The sequence below is a fragment of the Ovis aries genome, chromosome 10, assembly GCF_016772045.2.
Source record: "Ovis aries strain OAR_USU_Benz2616 breed Rambouillet chromosome 10, ARS-UI_Ramb_v3.0, whole genome shotgun sequence".
In the NCBI taxonomy this organism is placed as follows: domain Eukaryota; kingdom Metazoa; phylum Chordata; class Mammalia; order Artiodactyla; family Bovidae; genus Ovis; species Ovis aries.
Window position 1 is genome coordinate 35499500 of NC_056063.1, and position 25208 is coordinate 35524707.

The following is a 25208-nucleotide window of genomic DNA, read 5'->3' on the forward strand; positions in this document are numbered from 1 at the left end:
GTAAAGTAAAAAAATCTACCCTTGGATTCATAATCGGGAGAAATGTAAATCCAGATCAATATGAAACTTAAGTAAAATTAACAGTTCTATTGAACTCAACAGTGTTAAAATGATAAAGATGACATGGTGTGTATAAGACAAGGAGGAAAGTGGACCAGGACTGTACTGCCAGGAATTACTGTCAGAATAAATTAACACTTTCTGAGTGAGAACCAATGTCAGTCTGCAGTAGGCAGCATGCATTGGAGGCCAAGGAAGGCAGAAACACTTGGGAAAGGGGAAAATGAGAAAGTTTTGAAAGTTCTCCCAAAATTTAAGTTTCTGAAAATAGAGACTTTCAAGAGTAGAGGCTGTGACTTTGGTAAATCTAAACCAGAGCCTGGAGCTCTTGGGAACAAAATACACCAAGAGTCACTGTATCAATCAGGAACTATTTCAGCATCTATGACATCATTGAAAACTCATATTATTCTGCGTTGTATTTTCTCCAGGAGATTTCAATCCAACCCCTGTGTCCTTGTTTCAGTTTTATGATAAAATCAAAAACTACCCAACATATTCTATGTGTGCATGCTCAGTCACTTCCGTTGTGTCTGACTCTTTGCGACCCTGTAGATTGTAGTCCACCAGGCTTCTCTGTCCATGGAATTCTCCAGGCAAGAATACTGGAATGGGTAGCCATTTCCTTTTCTAGGGGATCTTCCCAACCCAGGGATCGAACCTGTGTCTCCTGTGTTGCAGGCGGATTCTTTACCATCCGAGCCTCCTGGTAAGCCCTGACACATCATTACATCAGCCTTTAAATTGAGCAGCAGCCACTGATGCTCCCAAAGTTTGAAAGAGTAAAACTACAATTAATTATAGTATCTCCACAAGGCCGAGAGCATGAATTTTGTTGAAACTGTAATTAGGCCAATGCTGACCCCCAGATTCTAAGAGCTACACTGGGAGGGTCCTCACTAGGGGTACATTCTCCTGACACACGCTCACTCCTCCTGTCTCTGGGGGGGGGGAACCCAGTGAGGATGGCACTGTTGCTTCTCTCCCTCCTCCCAGGGGGAAAGAGAGGGGGCTCGGGGCCTACCCTCAGCCTGGCGCCCACTCCCCCAGCCCCATCGGTGGGGATTCAGTGGATACCGGCCACTGAATTAGTGGATACTTGGCCACTGGGGGTTCCACACAGGCCAAGACTCTCCTATGGGAAGAAGATGCCCATCCTATCAATGGGCTTTTAAGAAACCAGGAGGCTGGGACACAGACATGGGATTGCAGAGCCCACGGGTGCTGGGCTGTGCTGGGCTGTGGGCTGATGCTGACGGTAAGGCTTGTGACACTTGCGACCCTACAGCCTGAGTTCAGGGGCTAGGAGGGTCTGAAAGGGCCTGAGCCCTGCTTGTCCAGCAGCTGTGGAGGTGCCCAAACCCACAAGCTCTCACACTGGCACACCCAGTTTCGTGAATTATGTTAGATCTGACTATTAGGTTTCAGAGACATGAACTGCGATTTTATCCTTAGGAGGATCATAAAGTTTTATTAATTATGACAGAAAAGGAGAACTGTCTCATTCACAGGTGTCTCCCAAGGATCTAGAAAAATATCTTGTCCAGAGCAGGTGCCCACTGAACAGTTTTGAATGACAGAGGCATTTATTAAAAAGAGAATGTGCCACAATCTTGAGCTGAGAAAAAGAAATAACATAATGAAATAACTACAGACAGACCCAAACGTGAAGCCTGAGCTTTAAAAGGCCGGTGCCCAGAATACTCTGCACCAGGGAACTCTGTCTGCTTGAATAATCAAAGAGAAACTAGACTGGCTGGAAAAGCAGGTTTAGACCTATTATCAGATGGGGAGTGTTTTTTAATAATGAAATCAAAATAAAGGAAGACAGGAGAGGTATCTTTGAAAGAAATGTTGAGATTTTAGAAGCTGATTTGAGACTAAAGAAATATGAAAGGGAAATGACATCTTAATGGCAGATCACAATGGGAAAGCAGACAGATACGGGGTTCAGCACTTGAAGAGAGGGTATTGGGAGACAGGGCTGGATTTGCGCCATCACAGTTCATGGGGTAAATGGGGCCCAAAGACATTCAATGCACGAGATGAGACAAGCCCTCAACAAGCAGACTAGGATGATTTCTCCAGAAGAGCCAGAATCTGAAAACTCCAGAGAAGCCTGTCATAAGGCTGGGAGTGCCCAAGGGTCCACAGGGGTCCATGGGGCTCTGCTCCCTGAACAGACTGTGAAAGATTCAAGCTCCTGTTGCAGATACCAGCAACTCAGATAACCTGAACATTATTTCACCATGAGTACCCAGAGCGGGTAGGTTAAAAAGTAAAAACAAATCAACTAGAAAGAAGAAAGAAAGAGAAAACTCAAGGCACCTAGTATAAGGAGATGGCTGAAATCCCCGAGGTGATCCATCACCCCAGGGGCCAACAGGGTGAGATGTTGTCACCTTGGGGCCAGGTTATCACACCCACATAACAGGAAGCAGGCAGTGGAACCAGTCATGGTGGGAGCTCAAACCAACTCACTGCGAAGGGCCAGACACCCAGGACTATGTCCCTGGTGAAGAGATGGACAAGGACCTTCCCATGAGGATACAAATTCTTGTCTGTCTCATGCTGGGCTATGGAAGGAAAATAACAGCAACCACCTAAGACTATAAATCCCAGACAACAAAACACTGGTGTGTTGGGTTTAAAATGACCCACCAACATACTGTAGGAATCCTGAAAACAACAGGACCACCTTCAGTAATTCTCACAAAAACAGGCATTAAACTATTCTTGGAAAGGCCCACCAACCTCAAACCCAACAGGATCTCAACAGCTAAAGTTCTGCTAAAGATGATCTCACAGCCCTAAAATACAAAACACATGAAGAAAGAACTGCGCAGCAGTAAGAGTCGACACAAAGAGCACACAGATAAGTGGAACACCTAGAACAGCAGATAACAAGACACTTTTACAGAGACTGTCACATGGGAATACTTAAATAGACAAGATGTCAAAGAATGTCTTATAACCTTAGTAAAGAATGCGCAATACTTAGAGGAGCCAACAAAAAATCCCACAAGTAAAAACAATTATTAGAATACAAAATTCAGTAGGTCCAATTGAAGATTACACACAGGTTAATGAAATAGTATTAAGTTAGAAGGTTTGAGGAAATTATCAATAATGAATCATACAGAGATCTAAAGATGGAATTTATGAAAAAGAATGAAATAAATAGATCCAATTTATATTAGAAGCTTAAAGAACTTCTTGAACTTAAAGAACTAGCAATCATTCCCTAACATGTTTTTCTCTATTCCAAGTACTCCTTTTGTCTGTATTTTCATCAAGAGCTAATGTAAGTTCCAGAAAGAATTTGAACATGAGTTATAGTCTTAAATGTGAGACACAAAAAACTGGACAAATGCATAAGAGCTTATCTTTATGATACTGCAGCATGGAAAACTTACTTAAAACAAAAAAATCATAAAAAGATTAAAATATTTGATGGTATTAAAATTAAAACCTCTGGGAGACTTCCCTGGCCATCCAGTGTTAAGACTCTGCACTTCCAAAGCAGGTGGCGTGGGTTTGGTCCTTGGTCTGAAACTAAGGTACCACATGGGGTATGGTGTGGCCAAAGATAAATTTTAAAAGAAATAAAAACCAATTTAAAAATAAAAGTAGACAGGCATACCTCAAGAAACAAGAAAAAAAGCCAAATAAATAACCTAACTCTACACCTAAAGCAACTAGAAAAGGAAGAAATGAAGAACCCCAGGGTTAGTAGAAGGAAACAAATCTTAAAAATTAGGGCAGAAATAAATGCAAAAGAAACAAAAGAGACCATAGCAAAAATCAACAAAGCCAAAAGCTGGTTCTTTGAAAGGATAAATAAAATTGACAAACCATTAGCCAAACTCATCAAGAAACAAAGGGAGAAAAATCAAATCAATAAAATTAGAAATGAAAATGGAGAGATCACAACAAACAACACAGAAATACAAAGGATCATAAGAGACTACTATCAGAAATTATATGCCAATAAAATGGACAACATGGAAGAAATGGACAAATTCTTAGAAAAGTACAACTTTCCAAAACTGAACCAGGAAGAAACAGAAAATCTTAACAGACCCATCACAAGCAAGGAAATTGAAACTGTAATCAGAAATCTTCCAGCAAACAAAAGCCCAGGTCCAGACGGCTTCACAGCTGAATTCTACCAAAAATTTAGAGAAGAGCTAACACCTATCCTACTCAAACGCTTCCAGAAAATTGCAGAGGAAGGTAAACTTCCAAACTCATTCTATGAGGCCACCATCACCCTAATACCAAAACCTGACAAAGATGCCACAAAAAAAGAAAACTACAGGCCAATATCACTGATGAACATGGATGCAAAAATCCTTAACAAAATTCTAGCAATCAGAATCCAACAATACATTAAAAAGATCATACACCATACTCTGGTTTCTCTTCAGACCGTATAAATCTTTCGCCTTTTACTAAAGATTTCCGTGGAGAGGAACAACTCTACCTCGAATAGCCAAAGCAATCTTGAGAAAGAAGAATGGAACTGGAGGAATCAACTTGCCTGACTTCAGGCTCTACTACAAAGCCACAGTCATCAAGACAGTATGGTACTGGCACAAAGACAGACATATAGATCAATGGAACAAAATAGAAAGCCCAGAGATAAATCCATACACATATGGACACCTTATCTTTGACAAAGGAGGCAAGAATATACAATGGAGTAAAGACAATCTCTTTAACAAGTGGTGCTGGGAAAACTGGTCAACCACTTGTAAAAGAATGAAACTAGATCACTTTCTAACACCGCACACAAAAATAAACTCAAAATGGATTAAAGATCTAAATGTAAGATCAGAAACTATAAAACTCCTAGAGGAGAACATAGGCAAAACACTCTCAGACATAAATCACAGCAGGATCCTCTATGATCCACCTCCCAGAATTCTGGAAATCAAAGCAAAAATAAACAAATGGGATCTAATTAAAATTAAAAGCTTCTGCACAACAAAGGAAACTATAAGCAAGGTGAAAAGACAGCCTTCTGAATGGGAGAAAATAATAACAAATGAAGCAACTGACAAACAACTAATCTCAAAAATATACAAGCAACTTCTGCAGCTCAATTCCAGAGAAATAAACGACCCAATCAAAAAATGGGCCAAAGAACTAAGTAGACATTTCTCCAAAGAAGACATACGGATGGCTAACAAACACATGAAAAGATGCTCAACATCACTCATTATTAGAGAAATGCAAATCAAAACCACAATGACGTACCACTTCACACCAGTCAGAATGGCTGCGATCCAAAAATCTGCAAGCAATAAATGCTGGAGAGGGTGTGGAGGAAAGGGAACCCTCCTACACTGTTGGTGGGAATGCAAACTAGTACAGCCACTATGGAGAACGGTGTGGAGATTCCTTAAAAAATTGCAAATAGAACTACCTTATGACCCAGCAATCCCACTTCTGGGCATACACACCGAGGAAACCAGAATTGAAAGAGACACATGTACCCCAATGTTCATCGCAGCACTGTTTATAATAGCCAGGACATGGAAACAACCTAGATGTCCATCAGCAGATGAATGGATAAGAAAGCTGTGGTACATATACACAATGGAGTATTACTCAGCCATTACAAAGAATTCATTTGAATCAGTTCTGATGAGATGGATGAAACTGGAGCCGATTATACAGAGTGAAGTCAGCCAGAAAGAAAAACACCAGTACAGTATACTAATGCATATATATGGAATTTAGGAAGATGGCAATGACGACCCTGTATGCAAGACAGGGAAAGAGACACAGATGTGTATAACGGACTTTTGGACTCAGAGGGAGAGGGAGAGGGTGGGATGATTTGGGAGAATGACATTCTAACATGTATACTATCATGTGAATTGAATCGCCAGTCTATGTCTGACGCAGGATGCAGCATGCTTGGGGCTGGTGCATGGGGATGACCCAGAAAGTTGTTATGGGGAGGGAGGTGGGAGGGGGGTTCATGTTTGGGAATGCATGTAAGAATTAAAGATTTTAAAATTTAAAAAATAAAAAACTAAAATTAAAATAAATAAATAAATAAAAATAAAAATAAAATAAAATAAAAAAAGAAAGAAAAAAATAAATAAATAAATAAATAAAAAGATCATACACCATGACCAAATGGGCTTTATCCCAGGGATGCAAGGATTCTTCAATATCCGCAAATCAATCAATGTAATCCACCACATTAACAAATTGAAAAATAAAAGCCATATCATTATCTCAATAGATGCAGAGAAAGCCTTTGACAAAATTCAACATCCATTTATGAGAAAAACTCTCCAGAAAGCAGGAATAGAAGGAACATACCTCAACATAATAAAAGCAACATATGACAAACCCACAGCAAACATTATCCTCAATGGTGAAAAATTGAAAGCATTTCCCCTGAAGTCAGGAACAAGACAAGGGTGCCCACTTTCACCACTACTATTCAACATAGTTTTGGAAGTTTTGGCCACAGCAATCAGAGCAGAAAAAGAAATAAAAGGAATCCAAATTGGCAAAGAAGAAGTAAAACTCTCACTATTTGCAGATGACATGATCCTCTACATAGAAAACCCTAAAGACTCCACCAGAAAATTACTAGAGCTAATCAATGAATATAGTAAAGTTGCAGGATATAAAATCAACACACATAAATTCCTTGCATTCCTATATACTAATAATGAGAAAATAGAAAGAGAAATTAAGGAAACAATTACATTCACCACTGTAACAAAAAGAATAAAATACTTAGAAATATATCTACCTAAAGAAACTAAAGACCTATATATAGAAAACTATAAAACACTGGTGAAAGAAATCAAAGAGGACACTAATAGATGGAGAAATATACCATGTTCATGGATTAGAAGAATCAATATAGTGAAAATGAGTATACTACCCAAAGCAATCTACAGATTCAATGCAATCCCTATCAAGCTACCAGCGGTATTTTTCACAGAGCTAGAACAAATAATTTCGCAATTTGTGTGGAAATACAAAAAACCTCGAATAGTCAAAGCAATCTTGAGAAAGAAGAATGGAACTGCAGGAATCAACCTGCCTGACTTCAGGCTCTACTACAAAGCCACAGTCATCAAGACAGTATGGTACTGGCACAAAGACAGACATATAGATCAATGGAACAAAATAGAAAGCCCAGAGATAAATCCACGCACCTCCGGACACCTTATCTTTGACAAAGGAGGCAAGAATATACAATGGAGTAAAGACAATCTCTTTAACAAGTGGTGCTGGGAAAACTGGTCAACCGCTTGTAAAAGAATGAAACTAGAACACTTTCTAACACCACACACAAAAATAAACTCAAAATGAATTAAAGATCTAAACATAAGACCAGAAACTATAAAACTCCTAGAGGAGAACATAGGCAAAACACTCTCCGACATAAATCACAGCAGGATCCTCTATGACCCACCTCCCAGAACATTGGAAATAAAAGCAAAACTAAACAAATGGGACCTAATTAAATTTAAAAGCTTCTGCACAACAAAGAAAACTATAAGCAAGGTGAAAAGACAGCCTTCAGAATGGGTGAAAATAATAGCAAACGAAGCAACTGACAAACAACTAATCTCAAAAATATACAAGCAACTTCTGCAGCTCAATTCCAGAAAAATAAAAGACCCAATCAAAAAATGGGCCAAAGAACTAAATAGACATTTCTCCAAAGAAGACATACAGATTGCTAACAAACACATGAAAAGATGCTCAACATCACTCATTATCAGAGAAATGCAAATCAGAACCACAATGAGTACCATTTCACACCTGTCAGAATGGCTGTGATCCAAAAGTCTATAAGAAACAAATGCTGGAGAGGGTGTGGAGAAAAGGGAACCCTCTTACACTGTTGGCAGGAATGCAAACTAGTACAGCCACTATGGAGAACAGTGTGGAGATTCCTTAAAAAACTGGAAATAGAACTGCTTTATGACCTAGCAATCCCACTGCTGGGCATACACACTGAGGAAACCAGAATTGAAAGAGACACATGTACCCAATGTTCATCGCAGCACTGTTTATAATAGCCAGACATTGAAGCAACCTAGATGTCCATCAGCAGATGAATGGATAAGAAAGCTGTGGTACATACACACAATGGAGTATTACTCAGCCATTTAAAAGAATACATTTGAATCAGTTCTATAAGGTGGATGAAACTGGAGCCTATTACACAGAGTGAAGTAAGCCAGAAAGAAAAACACCAGTACAGTATACTAATGCATATATATGGAATTTAGAAAGATGGTAACGATAACCCTGTATGCGAGACAGCAAAAGAGACACAGATGTATAGAACAGTCTTTTGGACTCTGTGGGAGAGGGAGAGGGTGGGATGATTTGGGAGAATGGCATTAAATCATGTGTAATATCATATATGAAACGAATAACCAGTCCAAGTTTGATGCATGATACTGGATGCCTGGGGCTGGTGCACTGGGACGACCCAGAGGGATGGTATGGGGAGGGAGGAGGGAGAGGGGTTCAGGATGGGGAACACAGGTATACCTGTGGTGGATTCATGTTGATGTATGGCACAACCAATACAATATTGTAAAGTAATTAACCTCCAATTAAAATAAATAAATTTATATTTTAAAAAATAAATAAATAAAACAATAATAAAAGTAAATTAAATTAAAACTTCTTCATGACAAAAGATACTACAATCAAAGTGAAGAGCTAATCCACAAGAGAGAGATATTTACAATTCAAACCATGTAACTCACAAAAGAGTTTTTATCCAGGATACATAAGAATACAACCAATCAATATGAAATTAACTCAGCAATAAGCAAATTATATAAAATCAGAATTTCAGAGATGACAAAAGCCCAATAAAAGCCACAGAAGTAAATATTTCAAGCCCTCTCTAGTAATCTAGGAAGCCTGGTGTGCTGCAGTCCATGGGGTCACAAAGAGTAAGATATGACCGAGCAACTGAACTGAACTGAACTAGTAATCAGGGGAAAGCATGCTACAGGAAAGAGATAATACCTACTGCCTGACTGACAAAATTTAGTGGGTCTGACCCCACACAGTGCTGCAGGGACACAGGAAGACAAGCTGGCGTGGTGTCATCTGCATATCTGAGGCTATTGATATTTCTCCCGACAATCTTGATTCCAGCTTCTGCTTCTTCCAGCCCAGCATTTCTCATGATGTACTCTGCATGTAAGTTAAATACCCAGGGTGACAATATACAGCCTTAACAAACTCCTTTTCCTATCTGGAACCAGTCTGTTGTTCCATGTCCAGTTCTAACTGTTGCTTCCTGACCTGCATACAAATTTCTCAAGAGGCAGGTCAGGTGATCTGGTATTCTCATCTCTTCCAGAATTTTCCACAGTTTCTTGTGATCCACACAGTCAAAGGTTTGGCATAGTCAATAAAGCAGAAATAGATGTTTTCTGGAACTCTCTTGCTTTTTCCATGATCCAGTGGATGTTGGCAACTTGACCTCTGGTTCCTCTGCCTTTTCTAAAACCAGCTTGAACATCTGGAAGTTCATGGTTCACATTGCTGAAGCCTGGCTTGGAGAATTTTGAGCATTACTTTGCTAGCATGTGAGATGAGTGCAATTGTGCGGTAGTTTGAGCATTCTTTGGCATTGCCTTTCTTTGGGATTGGAATGAAAACTGACCTTTTCCAGTCCTGTGGTTACTACTGAGTTTTCCAAATTTGCTGTCATATTGAGTGCAGCACTTTCACAGCATCATCTTTCAGGATTTGAAACAGCTCAACTGGAATGCCATCACCTCCACTAGATTTGTTCGTAGTGACACTTTCTAAGGCCCACTTGACTTCACATTCCAGGATGTCTGGCTCTAGGTGAGTGATCACACCATCGTGATTACCTTGGTCGTGAAGATCTTTTTTGTACAGTTCTTCTGTGTATTCTTGCCACCTCTTCTTAATATCTTCTGCTTCTGTTAGGTCCATACCATTTCTATCCTTTATGAAGCCCATCTTTGCATGAAATGTTCCCTTGGTATCTCTGATTTTCTTGAAGAGATCTCTAGTCTTTCCCATTCTGTTCTTTTCCTCTATTTCTTTGCATTGATCACTGAAGAAGGCTTTCTTATCTCTTCTTGCTATTCTTTGGAACTCTGCATTCAGATGCTTATATCTTTCCTTTTCTCCTTTGCTTTTCACTTCTGTTCTTTTCACAGCTATTTGTAAGGCCTCCCCAGACAGCCATTTTGCTTTTTTGCATTTCTTTTCCATGGGGATGGTCTTGATCCCTGTCTCCTGTACAATGTCATAAACCTCAGTCCATAGTTCATCAGGCACTCTGTCTATCAGATCTAGGCCTTTAAATCTATTTCTAACTCCCACTGTATAATCATAAGGGATTTGATTTAGGTCATACCTGAATGGTCTAGTGGTTTTCCCTACTTTCTTCAATTTAAGTCTGAATTTGGCAATAAGGATTTCATGATCTGAGCCACAGTCAGATCCAGGTCTTGTTTTTGCGGACTGTTTACAGCTTCTCCATCTTTGGCTACAAAGAATATAATCAGTCTGATTTCAGTGTTGATCATCAGGTGATGTCCATGTGTAGAGTCTTCTCTTGTGTTGTTGGAAGAGGGTGTTTGCTATGACCAGTGTGTTCTCTTGGCAAAACTCTATTAGCTTTTGCCCTGCTTCATTCCATACTCCCAGGCCAAATTAGCCTGTTACTCCAGGTGTTTCTTGACTTCCTACTTTTGCATTTCAGTCCGCTATAATGAAAAGGACATCTTTTTTGGGTGTTAGTTCTAAAAGGTCTTGTAGGTCTTCATAGAACCATTCAACTTCAGCTTCTTCAGCATTACTGGTTGGGGCATAGGCTTGAAATACTGTGATACTGAATGGTTTGCCTTGGCAATGAACAGAGATCATTCTGTCGTTTTTGAGATTGCATCCAGGTACTGCATTTCGGACTCTTTTGCTGACCTTGATGGCTACTCCGTTTCTTCTGAGGGATTCCTGCCCGCAGTAGTAGATATAATGGTCATCTGAGTTAAATTCACCCATTCCAGTCCATTTTAGTTCGCTGATTCCTAGAATGTCGATGTTCACTCTTGCCATCTCTTGTTTGACCAATTCCAATTTGCCTTGATTCATGGACCTGACATTCCAGGTTCCTATGCAATATTGCTTTTTACAGCATCAGACCTTGCTTCTATCAGCAGTCACATCCACAGCTGGGTATTGTTTTTTTTGTTTTGTTTTGTTTTTGTTTTTTTTTAGTTTTTTATTTTTTAAATTTTAAAATCTTTAATTCTTACATGCATTCCCAAACATGAACCCCCCTCCCACCTCCCCTCCCCATAACATCTTTCTGGGTCATCCCCATGCACCAGCCCCAAGCATGCTGCATCCTGCGTCAGACATAGACTGGCAATTCAATTCACATGATAGTATACATGTTAGAATGTCATTCTCCCAAATCATCCCACCCTCTCCCTCTCCCTCTGAGTCTAAAAGTCCGTTATACACATCTGTGTCTCTTTCCCTGTCTTGCATACAGGGTCGTCATTGCCATCTTCCTAAATTCCATATATATGTGTTAGTATACTGTATTGGTGTTTTTCTTTCTGGCTTACTTCACTCTGTATAATCGGCTCCAATTTGCTTTGGTTCCAACCCTTCATTCTTTCTGGAGTTATTTCTCCACTGATCTCTAGTAGCATATTGGGCACCTACCAACCCAGGGAGTTCCTCTTTCAGTATCCTATCATTTTGCCTTTTCATACTGTTCATGGAGTTCTTAAGTCAAGAATACTGAAGTGGTTTGCCATTCCCTTCCCCATTGGGCCACATTCTGTCAGACCTCTCCACCATGACCCGCCCATCCTGGGTGGCCCTACACGGCATGGCTTAGTTTCATTGAGTTAGTCAAGGCTGTTGTCCTAGTGTAAATAACATATATATGTGCATATAAATTTAAAAGATGCTTACTCTTTGGAAGGAAAGTTATGACCAACCTAGATAGCATATTCAAAAGCAGAGTCATTACTTTGCCAACAAAGGTCCGTCTAGTCAAAGCTATGGCCCAGTGGTCATCTATGGATGTGAGAGTTGGACTGTGAAGAAGGCTGAGCACTGAAGAATTGATGCTTTTGAACTGTAGTGTTGGAGAAGACTCTTGAGAGTCCCTTGGACTGCAAGGAGATCCAACCAGTCTGTTCTGAAGGAGATCAGCCCTGGGTTTTCTCTGGAAGGAATGATGCTAAAGCTGGCACTTTGGCCACCTCATGTGAAGAGTTGACTCATTGGAAAAGACTCTGATGCTGAGAGGGATAGAGGGCAGGAGGAGAAGGGGAAGACAGAGGATGAGATGGCTGGATGGCATCACCGACTCTATGGACATGAGTCTGAGTGAACCCTGGGATTTGGTGATGGACCAGGAGGCCTGGCGTGCTGCAGTTCATGGGGTCGCAAAGAGTCAGACACGACTAAGAGACTGAACTGAACTGAACTGAACTGAAATTAAGGGGAAATTCCCAAAAGATGTATGGAAAGTAATCAATGCCAGGATGTCTCTGGTGATTTCAGGATGGTTTTCCTCTGTGAAAGGCAAGTGGAAGAAGGATGAGAAAGAAGGTGGCTTTAAATAAATCTTTACATCTTATTTATTTTTAGTGAGAAATTATAAGTTAACAACTCTTTTATCTTGGTGGTAGCTTCCCAGGTGACTCAGTGAATAAAGTATCTGCCTACAATGCAGGAGATGCAAGAGACATGAGTTTGATCACTGGGTCGGGAAGATCCCCTGGAGGGCATGGCAACCCACTCCAGTATTCTTGCCTGGAGAAACCCATGGACAGAGGAGCCTGGAAGGCTACAGTCCATGAGATTACAAAGAGTCGGACAGGACTGAATCAACTAAATTCACACACAGGCCATCTATTAAAATATTTACATTTCATGATTGAAATGCTTTATCATTCAAAATGACTTTAAAACCTAAATGATTACAGATAAAAGGAATAAGGAACTTAGCTCCATGTAGAAACCCATGCTAAGGAGAAGAGCTGGTCCTCCAAAGATAAAAAGTAGACAGGTGCCAGTCAGATGAAATAATCACTGACTTTACGTATAATGCTCCTCTTATTTGTCTCACATCTGACCTTAAAGCAACTCTGAAGCACTTGACAACAAATGACCCTCTTATAACTGACCTATCAAAGAACCAGACTATGAATGACGATGTTGTGACAGAGGACCCAGGCTGGAGGAGGTTCAGGCACTGTTATGAGCCCAGGACTTGGGATAGGCTGCTGGGATCTGAACATGGGCTCCAACACTAACTAACTGTCACCTACACAAGACAACTGCCTCAGTGACCCTCAGCTCTATCACCTGCTGAATAGGGATTGTGCTGGTCTTATGGCAGGGCAGTAATAAGGGTTAAATGACAGAATTATGTAAAGTGTTTCCTTAGTACCTTGGAAGAAGCTTAGTAAGTACTTAATAAATCTTAACTATTATAACTATTATTTTTGTTACAGAAGTTGAGCAATATAGCTTTTAAGTTATAAACTTAACTCTCAGTTTTCCATCAGTTAGGCTAAGCAAAAAAGTAAGTCAACCAGTAACATATATTCCATAACTTCAGATGGATGGATGGGAGGATGAACGGGTGGAAGGATGGATAGATGATAGATGGATGGAAAGATGAATGGATGGATGGGAGGATAGATGGATGGACAGATAGATGGATGGGTGGATGGATGGATGGACAGATGGATGGATGGATGGATGGACTGGCGGATGGATGGATGGATTGGTGGATGGATGGACAGATGGGTGGATGGATAGACAGATGGATGGATGGACAGATGGATAGATGGGAGGATGGATGGATGGATGGATGGATGGATGGATGGATGGATGGACAGGTGCAAAGACAGATAGGTGAACAAATGGATAGATGAGAGGAAGGAAATATCTTACTAGTGTGAAGGTTTCAATATATTTTCCAGTCTGAATTCTAAAAGGGTTTTGCATGGTTCTCCACAAAATGCACTTGAATCTATAAAGAAGGTATCCAATTCAATACAGAGAAACTCCAATTTCATATCCCACTGAACTTGGCCCTGATCAATGCTCCAAAGCCCTGATGCACTGAGAGAGTCACTGAGACACACACGCAGATCAGCCATGGCAGACATTTTACTGGAGGTTCTGGAAGGCGGGGTAGCTGAGTACAAGCATCAGCAGGTGGACTAAAGCATCTCTCCTTGTCCCTAGTGTGTTTCCATCACTAGAAAATGGTTTTCAGTGAGTAGCAAAATTGCAAGAGAATAAAACTTAAAAGATCATTGCCTTTCCAACCTCCTCCCCAGAAAGTATCAAATCTTGGAATTTTATTCTTCCAAAGTTTTTCCATTGGCTTCATCACTCTAGTATTACATACAAGAAAATATTCCTTTGAACAGGTGCCCTATTTAAGAAGACATTTATAGCTGCCATAAAAAATACAGGAAAATTATTATTCCTCCTCCTCTTTTCATTTTTTTCCCTAAAAAGTTAGAACAGTAAATTGGGTCTGAATCACAAGACTTGCTGTATTTATTGTCCCTAAATCTTCACATGTATAGAAAACAAAGTTCATATTTCTTATCCTTCTTTCATTCCCCCAGCAATTCTGACATACTTTCCCGGGGTTAACTCCAACTCTGAATTTGTAAAGAGTCCTTGAGATGGCCAATAATAATAATGAAATGCTCTATTCAGGAAGCCCCTGTGCTCAGTTTCACATGTATAAGTTATTGCTGCTGACTGCAGAAGACTGAGTAATCAGGTGTTATCTTTACACTGAAAAGCACTGTACTCAAGACCTTAAATGCCATCATTACGGGGAAGGCCTCGTGAACTTAACAGTTACTTTCTTCATAATTACCTCTATCTCATAAAATCACAAGGACTTGATGACATTATTATATTTAAGGCTCTATTTGTGCTATGGTAGGGAGTTTTAAAAATTCCCAGATGTTCTACAAGCCATAGAAAAGGATGGGCAAAAGCAAACATACTTGACTCATCTTGCTATTAAAGCAAACTTCTGTCTCCCCTCGGGCACGGCCATATACCAACCCTGCGGGAAGTGGACACTCGGAGGAGACCTGACTGGTGTTGAAGAGTGAGTCCCAAACTGCCTCCAGGCTGCACATCTGCAGCATGCAGCATGGTATCACCATGGTCTGATTCCCAGTCATTTCTTCTTGTGTTTGGACTCGGTGACGGAGGCTGCAGCCCAGAGAACAAGCAAACTTCCTTTCTTCTCAGATGACGGCTTGGAAAGGGCCAGAGTCAAGACACTCTTTTAAGAGGTGAATTATCTGTGAAAGAAAGAGGGGTGGTGGTGGGTTTGGGGTCTCTGCGTTGAGAATTCCATAGCACACTCAGGCAATTCCTCCCCGCTGTCCTCCTCCCAGAAAGCCCAGCATGTCAGAACAGAGCCTGGGTCTCATCTAGAAGAGCTCAAAGGCAGCCGGCCCACAGACAAATAATCCGAAATAAATATTACAAACGAGAGGGTGAGACATGACACCTTGGCTAAGCCTGGGCCGAGGAGACAGGCTGAGAGGCTGTGTGAGTGAGCTGCACACCAGATGGGAAGCGGGGCTCAGGCGGAGGGCCTGACCCCAGGCTCAGAGCAGGCAGGCAGGGCAAGGATGTGCTCTGTTTTGTAACCTTATTTTATGGCTATCTGCTGGTGGGCCGCTTCGCCTGGTTCTGGTCTATTTCAACATCCATTTATGCTCTGCGGCCAGTTCCTAATAAACACATTCTTTCGTCTACCTTGCCAAGCAGGAGTCCTCAGACCTGGACCCACCCCTGTAACTGGAGAAGGTCTCTTCTCCTGGCTGGAGGAGCGAGCGCCCCTCCCCAGCGAGAGCTCCCTCCTCCTCCCAGGGCAGACCCGGACCCCAGCAACTTGGAGAACTTCGCCCAGTGGAATGCACGGGATGTGATCTAGTGCTGAAAGAATCCACCTTGACTCTCAGAGCTGAAAATGAAATCAACTAATGTTACTGGCAATTCCTATTCAATATTTTTTTCCTGATCTAAATCACAAAATAACTTAAGACAAAGAAGAAAAGAACACTGCTCAGAGAGGACAGTTCACAAAGAACAGCTAACTCCAACAAACGATGACACTTAAACATCATAGTGCCTCCTTGATGGAGCTTGGGGGGCCATCTGGTGTGAGGCAGTGGCCCCAGTGTCAGAGCAGGGAAGCTACACAGGTGACAGACAAGCTCTACAAAATGAAGCGGCTGGGGATTCAAGTCTAGCAGATTGCTTATGGACTTGCCTCGGCCAGGAATAGAAGCTCTGACATCTAGGGTGAATAGGTGGTTTAACAAGTGATATCATCTAGTATCTTTCCTCCATAAACAGGATTTTTGTGAAAGTCATTGTTCCAGAAAAGAGGTACCTAAGAGGGTGTTAGGTTTAACGGGCACAGAGAAGGCCAACACTGGACACACCAGGCTCTCGCCAAGAGACAAACACACTGAAAGTAGGACAAGGATGTAGTGGCAGAGACAGAGAAACAGACGTCAGAAATGGCCATAAAAACAAGGGAGTTATGGGAACACAGTTCAGAAAATGAAGGCCGCCTCCCCACGTATCACGAGCCCTGCCCTCCCTGGCCAGCGCTGATCTGCAAGGCCGTGCTATGACCATGCCGGAGAATAACAAAGAGGGTTGGAGAAGACATCACACCGTGATGAGTGGGCACAGATGTCATTCCCCTCTACTGGCTGAGCTAATGAACTACACCACTCACTCTCACGTAATCGCATGTAAAACACAAGTCTGAGACCAATAAAACAGGAAAAGAAGGAGCAAGAATAGAAAAATGCAGTTCATTTCTGGGAATTCAGTTACTTTCTATTACCAACTTCTCTTAATCTAACTGGTTTCAAAATGAGAACAAAATAAAAATGAAGCTATGGAGGCATGGCTCATAACCCTACCCACCACCTGGCCCACTCCCCAAGTTCCTTTCCATTTACCATTTTAGTTCTTCCTACCTCCGTAGTTGATGCATTTGGATTCAGTTGAGCCACAAGATAACTTTGAATTTTTTTCTTCCACATCACATTTACAGCAAAACATGGGTTTCTTACAACTTAATCCAGAAATCAGATGACTTCCGAGTACAATGTTTTCAAGGACCTGTATTGAAAACAAAGCGTCTTGTCCTGAAAGGTGGGCACACCCAGCTAGAGAGTCTGTGGCACCAACACCCCCACACTGAAATCATGGCTTCCAAGATGGCGACCCCAAATGGCTCAGAACTGACCTTTCCACCGAGGTCTTGACTCAACTCAACAGGGCAAGATGCTAACCCTTCCTCACAGCAGTTACAGTGAATCCATTTTCTCTTCAGTGCTCATTTTCTCCATAGCATTTGAGGCATGTTATTTATGTGTTTGTGTGTGTGTGCGCGCGCACACTAGGTCACTTCAGTCATGTCTGACTCTTTGTGACCCCATGGACTGTAGCCCACCAGGCTGCTCTGTCCATGGGATTCTCCAAACAAGAATACCAGGGTGGGTTGCCATGCTCTCTTCCAGGGGATATTCCTGACTTAGGGATCAAACTCAAATCTCAGTCTCCTGCATTGGCAGGCCACTAGTGCCACCTGAGAAGTCCATGTGATTTATATTCTCAATCATTTTTTTAAATTCCTTGATTTTATTTTATACAGCGATTTACTAGAACTTAATATAAACTCAGAAAAGTAATGAGAAGGGAGAGTAGAATACTGTAATTGTAAAGAAAGTGGCTGAAAGAAGGACGCATACAGACCTGGACTGCTTTATGCATCTCCACAATGACACAGAGCTGCTCGTATCTGAGATGGTACAAGCAGTTCCATCTATCAGAGCAGTTCATTCTAGTAAAGAAAGCAAAGCATGGTTGACACTTTAGTCTGAGTCCCTCTTTGGGAGCAGAGGGATCACCATACAAAAACTAAATGCAACTAATACTTAAGGAAGATAAGAAATATTAGTATAGGAGGCAAATCTGTGATTGAAAACACTAAGACAAAGTCAACTGACATGTCTAAACGTGTGACGCGTCCCAGTGCCACCAACAATCAGATAAGTGCGATGTTCTCAAGGCTCCCTGGCTCCACGGGGCACACGAGGTGATCATGCCTACCCAGATCTCTCTGAGACCAAAGGCCAGCAGAGAACAGCTCTTTGAGCTTCTGGCGGACTCAGAAACAAGGTGACGTGTGGACAAGCCACTAGTCACCTCGGAATCTCAAAGAACAGAGCAAGACTTTGAAGCAGTTGAACACACAATGATTCATTATGATGAAAAAACGTGGGCCCCTTTATCACTCACTGGTGGAGAAATTGTACAATTTCTCAAATCCCTTTGACAAAGACCTGCAGCCCATGACAGATCCACCGCAGAAAAGTTAGGCACTCCCTGTGGGACAAACTCATTGGTTACTTTACGATCTGCCCAGATTCTAGCTTTGAGGCACATGACACTTGAATCTGCAACAATCCACCAGCTATACCCATGAAGTCCAGATCTGGGCACACAACACACTTCCATGTTCACAGCACACATCCCGTCAGCCGGCATCAGGCATCAAGCCTTAAAATCCCTACTAGGAACAGTAAAAATATTTACCTCACTTACACAGGATCACTCAGTCATACTGTCATTAAACAAACAGTCACTGAATATTTTGTCCCCTAGAAACTATAGAAGGAACAAAGATGAATCTGACACAGACCTTGTCTCTAAAGAGCTGGCATTAAATGCAGAATAAACCACAAGGCAGAAAGTCACAAAGCCCCCGGAGAGGACCCCAGAGAGGCAATGGGGTCTCAAGGGAGAAGGGCCTCCTGCTGCCGGGCATCGTGTCGGCCAGCGTTATACAAAGGCCACCTCCTCTAACTCTAAACCTCACAGTGGGACAATTTTTCTCATCTGACAGCTAAGGACACTTGACTAAGTTGTGAGAGCAGCCAAGGTCACCAGGCAGGGAGAAGAAAGGGCCAACCCTGAACCTCGGCCACCGCCGTGGTGACAGCCCGTGGCCCCATCCACCCAGGCCACTCCCATGGCCACCTCTCTCAGAGCCCTGCTCAGCTCCAGACCCACACACCCACCTAGACATTGGGATAAAATCTGGAGCCTCTAGGCAGCCTGTCAGTTTTATTTGCTTTTTTTTTTTTCAGTTACAGAAATCATCAAAGATTGGATTCGTAGTTGCTGCTCTCAGAGTTAGCAACAAACAGACTAAACAAACACATTTGATCAAACTCAGTGTGTTCAAAAAACCTCTCTCCTCTCATACAAGCTTCACCATTCATTACTAAAGATGGACAAGGTGAAAGAATTCACATATTCAGGTCCAGTCTGGTCAGGGTTATTTATTACACGTATACACCATGATCTGCACAGGAAAAGTGACTTCAGGAGATAAGTATGGTAGACTAGGATTTAATCCAAATAGCTAAACCAGTGACAGCAGAAACCAGGAGCCTTTTTCCAGTCAATGGAACAGAAAATGAAAGAGAGAGGGGTCTGGAACACAAAAATCAAGGTTTGAATGTCGCTCTACTGAGGCAGAAAGACAAGGAATTCTGTAAGGAGTTTCACAGACAGACTAGATAATATTCTTCAGAAACAATGCAAGTACTTGGAGTGTTTAAGACAACCGGTATTTAGAGAATGGTGTGATTGGTACACCCATAAAGCACAGTTATAAAGAACTAACAGAGACCATTAAATCATGCATCTGGTCCCATCACTTCATGACAAATAGATGAGGAAACAATGGAAACAGTGATAGATTTTATTTTATTGGGCTCCAAAATCACTGCAGATGGGAACTGCAAACATGAAATTAAAAGACACTTGCTCCTCAGAGAAAAGCTATGACAAATCTAGACAGCATAAGAGACATTACTTTGCCGACAAAGGTCCATATAGTCAAAGCTATGGTTTTTCCAGTAGTCATGTAGGGATATAACAGCTGGACCATAAAGAAGGTTGAGATACAAAGAATTGATTTTTTCAAATTGTGATGTTGGGAAAGACTCTTGAGAGTCCTTTGGACTGCAAGGAGATCAAACCAGTCAATCCTAAAAGAAATCAACCCTGAATATTCATGGGAAGGACTCATGCTGAAGCTGAAGCTCCAATACTTTGGCCACCTGATTCAAAGACCCTGATGCTGGGAAAGATTAAGGGCAGGAGGAGAAGAGGGCGACAGAGGATAAGATGGTTGGATGGCATCACCGACTCAGTGGACATGAGTTTGACCAAGGAGATGGTGAAAGGCAGGGAAGCCTGGTGTGCTGCAGTCCATGGGGTCACAAAGAGTTGGATATGACTGAGCAACTGAACAATAGTTATGTGCTTAGAAGATCATCAAGGAAGAGAATTGTGGATATTTTCACACAAATATAAAACATTAAAAATCTATTTTTGTTGAATAGTTTAAAACTTGTTTCCAAAATCCTGAAGTAAAACTCTTCTGGTGACAGGCTCCTCTGTCCATGGGACTCTCCAGGCAAGAATATTAGAGTGGGTTGCCATGCCCTTCTCCAGGAGATCCTCCTAACCCAGGGACTGAACCCAGGTCTGCACTGCAGGAATTGACCTGGGGATGCACTGCAGGCAGATTCTTTACCATCTGAGCCACCTGGGAAGCCCGTCTTCCAGTACCAAATACACCAATTCAGGCAAAGCCAAAGTATTTGGGAAGCATTTTTGAGGAGGGTTTCTGTTTTCCTTTTCCTGGCCAAAGGTAGGGTTAGATTGGGATAGGGGGGTGGATTTGGGTTTTTATGTTGTATTGTCTTTTTAATCTTTACATCTAAACAAAGGGACAGATAGCTAGTAAACCTCTGAAATGATACATTATTCCCTGCTGGTAAAGCTCAGGACAGCTGGATAACTGTATGGAGGCTGGGCACACACATCCTTACTTCCCGCATCCAAGCACCCTCAGGAGGACGACCTGTGGACAGACAGCACGGCCCAGGCTTCTTCCCACTCCGGCATCACGACTGATCTCTCCTCACAGTGTACATACTTTAATAGGAACTTTCTTTCAGAGAGAAGCAGTCATGCAACAACCTTCCAGATGTTTCACAGAAGCAAGAGATCCATAGAACAGACACATGGTCCCACAGAAAGAAGGTCCTAAACTGGTAGGCTGCCTTCCTATCATGCATCCTACTAGATATCATACTTTTTGCCTTAATTCCTTTTCATCCATAGTTTGACAAAGTTATTCATTTATGCAACAACTTGCATGCTCAAACACATGTACTTGTTTCAACACAAGGCGGAACCCAAAGTCCCGCCACCCCCTCCCTTCTATGAGCAGGACGCTGGTTTGTGTAACAACCCCCCACCTCTGCCCACCTTCTCCACTGGCCCTGCTGCAGCAACGAGGGGGCCCCTGCAGGTATGTGTTCCCACCCACCGGAGCTCCTGGAAGGTTGGGAGCAAGACCCATACAGCACCCAACATCTCCCAGGCCCTTCGTGAGGGTTTAGGATGAGGACCTGCCCTGATGCGAGTCCCCAGGGGTCCCAACCAGACAGAGGGGAACGGAGACAGCGGGGTGGGGTGGGGGGCAGCTGGCACTCAGAGGAGAATGTGGAAGGATGAGGGCTCCAGAGAAATCCCAGGCAGAAGCAGTGTTGTTGTTACTATGAAGGCCCAGGTTGAAAGTTTCAGCATCACGGAAACACATCCCCGCGCCAGGAGGACACCACTGAGAGTTGCTGGCAAAACCCAAGGCCAGAGAAAGTCACCACACCCTCAAGACAAGCATCCTCAGAGAGGCATTGTCCCAGCTGAGTGGACAGCAGGCTGCATTCACAAGAAATCACGAGAAATCAACCAGCAAACAGGAGCTGGAAGATATCTGCATTCTATAAACTGCATGGTTAGTCGACAAAACTGTGGACACCACCTTTCCCATAAAGAGCACAGGGAAAACATCTAAACAGCATCTAAATTAACACAATACAGATAAAAGGGGGAAAATAATCATTAGCATCCAAAACAAAGCCATCTCGCTGTCTCCAAAATCAAGACAGTCGTATTAAAGAGCTGTTTCATATAAGATGACCTCACAGAGGCTCCACCTCTCTGCTAGAGAGACAAGCCCTAACGCGGCCTCCCTCACCACTCGACCTCGAGACTCGGAGTATAAATTTATCCACATAAAGGGCTCATGTGCCATTTTTTCCCCTAGTGAATGCCACAATTTTGGCAAAAATGAAATTCATAGCACCAGCTATTTTTGTTATGCAAACACACTAAAAAGAACTCTGGCTATTTTTCATATTGAATCAAAGCATGTTTTCCATCTTGGCATGGCTCTATAACTGAATTCACTTTCTCTTCTCAAACCCGACTAAGCCATTGTGAATTCACTTTCTCTTCTCAAACCCGACTAAGCCATTGAAACCTATTTTTTAATAGCATGTGAAATACTAATCCAAGGCAAGCTTAAGTACCAGCCCTCTGAGACGCTGACCTGACCAAGCTGCTTGTGAGTCCGTAGGCGTGCTGAGATGCTCTGCTGTGAGTGAATGCGCTCAGATATATTCTAACCTGCCTGCACTATTATGAAGGACACCTTCCCATCAGCCTCAAATTATCTTAGATTCAGAAGCTTGGAAGCACTGACCTGGCCATTTACAGTGGACGTCTTACCAACTTTCGTGTTATGAAATAAGAGTTTTGCCAACTTAACCAGCAAGGCATTCACTTAAGGTCAATCCTCAATAATTTTACGAGAAACTTGTACTGTAGCTAGTCTCAGAAAACACGATTTGGCCCTTAGGAGATTCATATTTGTGTTGTGTAGCTGTGCTACATAAAGTTAAACAATAATTTTTAAGGTGGAAATTGAATAGGTTTTTTCCAGATTCCCCACCACATTAGTCATTTACAGTGAGATGTTTCTATGTTTCAAGCTGTTGTTTCCTTTTCACAATTAGGACATTACAACTTCATAATTTTATGCAAAAAAAAATAAAACCTATGCTGAAGGAGTGAAAGGCATGAACCTTTTAACTAACTAAATCTTGAAAAACCTCTGCTTACGCAAAGGAAGAAGCAGAACAAATCATCTGCTATTAGGTGGTGAAGAGAGACACTATTCTTCCAAATGTGTGTAATCCTCATCTAAAGACTTCTCAACATCCAGGGTCACTTCTGTACACAGATACTGTAACATGTGCACTTTGTAAATATTGGCATCATTCCTTGACTTATCAACATTCTCAGCTGGAAAAACGCTGTACAAAATGAGAAACGCAGTGTGCACCAGGAACCAATATGGTTCTGCATCTGCCTGCCGGCTTACCACACCTGCCCACCTGCAGAGACACCCAGCAGGTGGACTCTCGCCTGGAAATCCTGACCCACAAGGACATCCCCTCTTGCCGGGCTGGACCGCACTCCACCCCCACCACGGTCGTGGACCCTGGCTCTCCAAATAAGAGCGAGGCAAGCGGCACCTAAACATCAGAACAGGAATTTCTGAAATGACTTGACAGCTAGGTATTATTTAAAGCTTACGAGACATGATGAAGAAAAATCAGAATTTTGTTGTGTTCGGGTTTACAAGTGCTTCATCCTGATGTACACATTGCTGCCTGAAGGGGGTCATTGAGACTCCCTCCTCACCACCAAGGAGCTCTGGGGCCAGCCCTGCATCCCCTGTCAAGTGCCATCCTGGGCCCTAGAGACCAAGAGCCCACTAGCCTCCACAGTGAGCTCCCATGTTTGTTCAAAAGATACGGATGGAAAATTCCATTTATCTTAGCTGACAATCTTAACAGTTTACTTATTGGACAAAAATGGTACTAAAATTATAATATTCATTAATTTTGAAAATACCATTTTTTAATATATTTATTTTAAATATTTCCTATTAAACTTGGAGTCTGTGCTGTACTGAAACAGCAAAGAGTCTAAGAGACACTTCAAGCCATCAGGTGCATGAAGGGTATCACTTCCTACCAGTTGGAAGTGACCTACACACACTCACACAAGCACATACACATGTCAAAGAGACAGCAGACATGGTCGGAATATGTTGCCATGATCTCTCCTAAAGCCTCGCAGATTAAAAATGGATAAAACACAAAAATTCAAAGTTTGGGGACCATGGTGACTTCTTCAATTTCCTTCAGCTCTTTTTTTTTTTTAAGCCAGTGTCAAAGTAACTGAGATATTGAATAAACAATCAAAATAAAGAAGCATTAGCACTTAAGCTCGAAAAACACATTCCTTCTCACAGACAGGGAAACGAAGCCCACAGAACCGAAGTAACTTGCTGGAAGTTGTATATAAATCAGAGACAAGAACTTGGGAAAACTGTTACATTTCCATCGTAATTACAATTTTTGAAACTTTAACATCTCTCTTAATCATAAAGTACAGTACTTCTTTCACTAACATGTTTTTATAAGTTCAGAGAGCTGAAGTAACTGTGAACTCCTTGGATTCCATTCCCTGTGATAGAATTGGAATGGGCCTTTTACAACGTGTTACAAATTCCAAAGGCAGGAAGGAGGGACGGTCGGACATCTCAGCTGGAAGGGGGAAGAGAGGTCTCCTGAGAGCGCCCTGCAGTCAACATGTCACTTAGATAAATTAATACTTCACTCCCCAAAGCTCGGCTAGATATTTTTATTTTGTTGGGGGGTGGTAATTTCTGATTTATGGAGAGTCTCAAGAATTTGTTGCTTAATTCTACTTTGGTAATAAAAATCTTTGGATATCCCTGTTTTGAAATCCCTCAGACAGTCCATCATGGAAAGCCCTCACCTCCTGAAAGGCACTCGGCCACCTCCTACTGCCTGCCTTCTCACTAACGGTCCCTCGAGAAGATGTCTGAACTGTAAACAGTCGGGATTTAAGGCCGTCACCATCAGGGAAACGTCCGTGTGCAGCACACCCACCCAGACCCTGAGCTCTCATGTGCTGGCGTGGTTCTCTCGACAACTGTGCTATTGAAAGATGTGTGATGTGGGGTCCCCAGGGGCTGGCAGCTTACTTTTGCACAGCACTCTGGATACACAGACTTGACT

The 25208-nt window shown here is 42.1% G+C and overlaps 1 long non-coding RNA gene and 1 other non-coding gene across 2 annotated transcripts; one reads left to right on the forward strand and one right to left on the reverse strand.

Moving 5' to 3' along the window:
• Positions 1-4470: 4470 nt before the first annotated feature.
• On the forward strand, positions 4471-4581 carry LOC114116729 (U5 spliceosomal RNA). The gene has a single exon (XR_006061064.1). It is a non-coding gene; the product is annotated as a U5 spliceosomal RNA (small nuclear RNA).
• Positions 4582-14247: 9666 nt separating this feature from the next.
• Positions 14248-24473, reverse strand: LOC114116691 (uncharacterized). The gene is made up of 3 exons (XR_003590543.3): positions 17920-24473; positions 17139-17283; positions 14248-15434 (listed from the first exon to the last, which is right to left on the reverse strand). It is a non-coding gene; the product is annotated as an uncharacterized LOC114116691 (long non-coding RNA).
• Positions 24474-25208: the final 735 nt, after the last annotated feature.